This window comes from Microcebus murinus, chromosome 1 (genome assembly GCF_040939455.1).
Source record: "Microcebus murinus isolate Inina chromosome 1, M.murinus_Inina_mat1.0, whole genome shotgun sequence".
NCBI classification, from domain to species: domain Eukaryota; kingdom Metazoa; phylum Chordata; class Mammalia; order Primates; family Cheirogaleidae; genus Microcebus; species Microcebus murinus.
In genome coordinates this window covers 53,436,874-53,442,873 of record NC_134104.1, presented here as the reverse complement: position 1 = coordinate 53,442,873, position 6,000 = coordinate 53,436,874, and positions in this window count along the sequence as shown.

Genomic DNA, 6,000 nt, shown 5'->3' with positions numbered 1-6,000 from the left:
CTCATGACTTAATTACCTCCCAAACGCCCCACTTCCTAACACCAACACATTGGGGATTGGATTTCAACACATCTGAATTTTGGAGGGACGGAAACTTTCAGTCCATAATAGGTTGCTAAAGATCTAGGAAAGGGCATCATTTATAGAGTGGTATGGAATGAGAAGCCCAAGTGAAGAATAAAAAGGAATTCCTATTTTTATTACATTGGCCTCTTTCCTCCCCACGCACCACTCTCACATATTGCTACACTGCTCAGGGCTCGCTGCGTGGTTTTCTTTATTTAAATGCCATTTTCAAGAAAGAAAGACAGAAAGAAGTCTTCATAAAATAGCCTCTTTAACTCTACTCTTGAAAAAAAAACTCTACTCTTTTTTGCTTTTTTTTTTTTTTTTTTTTTTTTTTGAGATAGGGTCTTGCTCTGTCACCCAGGCTGGGGTACAGTGGCATCATCATAGCTCACTGCAATCTCAAACTCCTGGGCTCAGGCAATTTTCCTGCCTCAGCCTCTCAAGTAGCTTGTACTATAGGCAAGTGCCACCATGCTGGGCTAGTTTTTCTATTTTGTAGTAGTGACGGGGTGGCTGGTCTCAAACTCCTGAGCTCAAGTGATTCTCCCTCTTCAGCCTCCCAGAGTGCTAGGATCACAGGCATGAGCCACTGAGCCTGGCCAACAGCAGCACATGCTCCTTTGCACAATCTTCCATTATGTAGAGAGCAGAGGAGAAAAGAAGTGATCTGCTTAGGGTTCTGAACTTTAGGATCCACCCAAAGGGATTTGCTGCTTTGAGAGATGATATTCAGAAGAAACTTTTCAAAGAAAATGATTCAGAATTCTTGATTTCTTCCTATGCCATCTTAAAAAGATGTAGCTCTTGTGTTTCTTGGCACTGAAGTAAAAATCAGCGATCTCTCAAATTGAAATTTTCTTGCACTGAGTGTTGCATGAGTTTCCTTCTGTGCTGCTTCATCTCCTTTTTTTCTAGGAAAGAGATGAAGTTAGAAGCTGTCCTTTCGAAAGTGACACATGGCCTCATGACTATGAAGTTGAATTTCTAGGAGAAGTAGAGGAACTTGTTAAATGAGGAAAAATTCTAAAAATTCATATTTATACATTCTCTGACACCATGGGAACTAGCAAAGTTTAAACTATTTCTCAGTGGCCAAGAAATAGGCCCTTTTAAATTAGGCAGCTACACTTTATTTAGATAGATTTTACGTAAGACATAAAACATAGCGCACCAACTGGGGGATGGACAGGCTTGAAGCTATGACGCGAGGGTGGAGGGGAGCAAGTAACCTTACATAACCTTAACATTTGTACCCCCACAATATGCTGGGGAAAAAATAATAAAAAAGACATAAAACAATGTTTGGGCCGGGCGCGGTGGCTCACGCCTGTAATCCTAGCACTCTGGGAGGCCGAGGTGGGCGGATTGCTCGAGGTCAGGAGTTCAAAACCAGCCTGAGCAAGAGCGAGACCCCGTCTCTACTATAAATAGAAAGAAATTAATTGGCCAACTAATATATAGAGAAAAAATTAGCCGGGCATGGTGGCGCATGCCTGTAGTCCCAGCTACTTGGGAGGCTGAGGCAGGAGGATTGCTTGAGCCCAGGAGATTGAGGTTGCTGTGAGCTAGGCTGATGCCACGGCACTCACTCTAGCCTGGGCACCAAAGCGAGACTCTGTCTCAAAAAAAAAAAAAAAAAAAAAACATAATGTTTGCATTTTGAACAAATAAATAGGATATATATCTTTTTAACATAATGCAAGATTGGAATTAAGAAAATTTTTCTTTTAACACAAAGGTGATCAGACTATAAATTCTATCGAGAACTGATAAACTGCACATCCTGAGCTGAAGAAATAATGACATGTAGGTGAATCATCAGTTCTTGTTCTTTCTTGCTTAACAAAGAAAAAAACCAAATTGATGACATTGTTGTGTGGAGGCATGTCTCGTGAAAATATCTGTTTCAGATTCTATAGCTATCACGAAGCTCAGTGGCTAGAATCTGTCTATTAGAAGTTGAACCTTGAATATATGTCTATTTTAGAAATGATGGGAGCAATTTTGGGGTGAGAAAGAGTCTAGTATCATGTAAGATCCAAGAGGAAACCAACATTCATAAATCAACTTAAGAGACAGAGGCTTTACTGAGATGGATGGGGAATATGTTGCTTGCAAATGTGATCTAGGAATTCAGAGATAGTTGAGCCTACTGGGGAGCTGGCAGTGAGCTAATCATTGTCAGTACTCCTCCTTACCCTGGAAAGGAACTTAATAGAGGATGCTTCTGGTTTAAAGAGAATTTTATACAACATTATTCTTCTTAAATTATAAAACCAATATATACAAAGTAGTGAATGTTAAATCATGTTACCACAGAATATAATGAGGCCACTAAAAAGATTGAGCTAATTCTACTGATATGAAAACTATCTGGTACATATTAAGTGAAAGGGAAACTTCTGAAATATCTACAAGATTTACTTAGCTATATTTTCTAAATTAATCTTTATGCATTTTGCAGACCTTATCAGTTAGCTCTTGCTACCTAATAAACCATCCCAAAACATAGCTATTTAAAACAACCCCTGGATAGGCCGGGCGCGGTGGCTCACGCCTGTAATCCTAGCACTCTGGGAGGCCGAGGCGGGCGGATTGCTCAAGGTCAGGAGTTCAAAACCAGCCTGAGCGAGACCTCGTCTCTACCATAAAAATAGAAAGAAATTAATTGGCCAACTAATATATATAATATAAAAATCAGCCGGGCATGGTGGCTCGTGCCTGTAGTCCCAGCTACTCGGGAGGCTGAGGCAGGAGGATTGCTTGAGCCCAGGAGTTTGAGGTTGCTGTGAGCTCGGCTGACGCCATGGCACTCACTCTAGCCTAGGCAAGAAAGCGAGACTCTGTCTCAAAAAAAAAAAAAAAACAAAAAACAACCCCTGGATAGTTCTTTTGGTCTGGCTTATTCAGTCTGGGGCTGGGTGATCACTTATATGCTGGAGATGATAGGCTAGGTGGTCTAGGGGGAACTTTAGTCATAAATATATATGAAGGTTGGCTTTATGTCAGCTAGGCGGTCATGCAAGTTTCACGTTCCAGTGGGCTGGCCCAGGCTCCTTCCCACAGTAGCCAAAGGGTTTCCTGCAGCAAGAGAAGGCAAGTCTCAATGCACACACAATTTTCAACTCTCTGCTTATGCACATTTTCCATTGTCCAATTGGCTGAAGTGTTTTGTGAAAGCTCCATTTATGTAAAGCAATCCCCAAATGCAGAAGGGGCCAAGAAATCAAAGAACAAGGCAAACAAATGCAGTTTGTTGGAAGAGGGTGATTTACTAGGGAACTTACAGACAGAAGCATGGTCTTGGCAGCTGTAAGACAGGTAGATCTCCACATCACTACCCCACACACCCAGGGCTTATAGACCATGGGGAAAAGGTACACATACTCCAGAAGGAATGTGCAGGACAATTAAATTTAATGCTTGAGGGAAAACCAAGAATACTATGGGCAACATAGACTATAATTTGCCTAAGGGCAGGATTTATGGTAAATATGGCTTACAATAACATCAAGGTTGTCTTGGCTTACACAAGAAGTGGTAAATAAAGTAGAAATCTTAGAGGCCTTCCTGGGACTAGGGTTAATCAGAAGTCAACATGGCAGATTAGCATCCAAGATGGAATGATTTTATCCTCCACACAGCTACCCAAGAGAGAGACGTAGAGAGATGTAAGCAAAATAGGGTTATTAGGCCGGGTGCGGTGGCTCATGCCTGTAATCCTAGCTCTCTGGAAGGCCGAGGCGGGCGGATTGTTTGAGCTCAGGAGTTCGAAACCAACCTGAGTAAGAGCAAGACCCCGTCTCTACTATAAATAGAAACAAATTAATTGGCTAACAAATATATATAGAAAAAATTAGCCGGGCATGGTGGCGCATGCCTATAGTCCCAGCTGCTCGGGAGGCTAAGGCAGAAGGATTGCTTGAGCCCAGGAGTTTGAGGTTGCTGTGAGCTAGGCTGACGCCATGGCACTCACTCTAGCCTGGGCAACAAAGTGAGACTCTTGTCTCAAAAAAAAAAAAAAAAAAAAAAAAATGGGGTTATCACTAAAATCTATCACACATTAACACAGAGTGCAATGTTGAAAATGTCCATTTCTTTGCTTTCATTGGTTAAACTATGGACATTTATTTACTGAGAAACTAAATTCTTATAAAATGTAATACTTTTGGGTAATTAAAATAAGACTCTTTTTTTTTTTTTTTTTTAGTCAAGGCCTTTCCTTGGATAGACTCTTGACTCTAGACAAAAGAAGGGTCATACTACTATGGTTCAAAGTCAAGGTAGTTTTAGCCTAAGATCAATCTGGAGGTAAGAAAAGGTATAACAAAAATGATTTATTTATCATTGTATTTTTTATTTTATTTTATTTTTTTAGGCAGAGTCTCAACTCTCTTACCAGGGCTAGAGTGCCTTGGTGTCAGCCTAGCTCACAGCAAGCTCAAACTCCTGGGCTCAAGTGATCCTCCTTCCTTAGCCTCCCAAGTAGCTGGGACTACAGGCATGTGCCACTGACCATGCCCGGCTAATTCTTTCTATATATTTTCAGTTGGCCAATTAATTTCTTTCTATTTTTAGTAGAGACGGAGTCTCGTTCTTACTCAGGCTGGTCTCTAACTCCTGACCTTGAGTGATCCTCCCGCCTCGGCCTCCTGTAGTGCTAGGATTATAGGCGCGAGTAATTTATTTTTTTTTGAGATACAATCCCATTACTGATCACCATGGGAGTTTTGACCTGCCTCGTTTCCAACCTGGGCCAGTTCACCCCTCCTTAGGCAACCTGGTGGTCCCCCTCTCCTAGGAGGTCACCATTTTGATATGGAACTTAGTGTGAACACCTGCTTAGCATAGCACACTATAGCCCAGAACACCTGGGCTCAAGTGATCCTCCGCCTCAGCCTCTTGAGGAGCTGGGACTCCAGGGGCACACCACCACACTTGGCTATTTTTATTTTTTGAGTAAAGAATTCATTCACACAGATCAAACTTCAGGTTAATGAGGGGTGAAAAGTGTCCTACCTCCATCTCCTATCTACCTGGTCTCCTCCTCATAGAGAATCAATGTTAGAAGTCTCCTAAATGGCCCCCTAAATGGCCCTGTAGAGGTGTTTTATGTATATGCATACAAATGTTTCTATGCATTTCCTTTCTTTTTTTTTTTTTTTTGAGACAGAGTCTCACTTTGTTGCCCAGGCTAGAGTGAGTGCCGTGGCGTCAGCCTAGCTCACAGCAACCTCAAACTCCTGGGCTCAGGTGATCCTCCTGTCTCAGCCTCCCAAGTAGCTGGGACTACAGGCATGTGCCACCATGCCCGGCTAATTTTTTTGTATATATATTTTTAATTGTCCAATTAATTTCTTTCTATTTTTAGTAGAGACAGGGTCTTGCTCAGGCTGGTTTTGAACTCCTGACCTCGAGCAATCCGCCCGCCTCGGCCTCCCAGAGTGCTAGGATTACAGGCGTGAGCCACCGCGCCCGGCCTATGCATTCCCTTTCAAACATAATTGAAAACCTTTCCCAGTGTATTTCCAATCAGGATCTCAGGAAATCAGAAGAAAGAAGGCAAAATGCCATGCAGTCTGTTTTTTTGAATAGTGTTACAAATGAATTAACAGGTAATTGACAAAAAGATTTTGTAAGGACTCAGATGAGTGTGACATCAGAGTTGTAACATTATGAATTTATTATACTAAATATGTACTAGTCAAGAAAGGAGTTTTTTGTTTTTTTTTTTAATAATACAGAATGGGTCTCACTATGTTGCCCAGGATGGTCTCAAACTCTGGGCCTCAAGCAATCCTCCTGTGTTGGCCTCCAAAAGTGCTGGGATTACAGGTGTGAGCCACCAGGCCCAGCCCAGGGAAGAAGGTTAACATTTTGAAAAGGCATTGACCTTCCGCTGTTTAGTCTATTGTAACCAGGAGCAAGTAT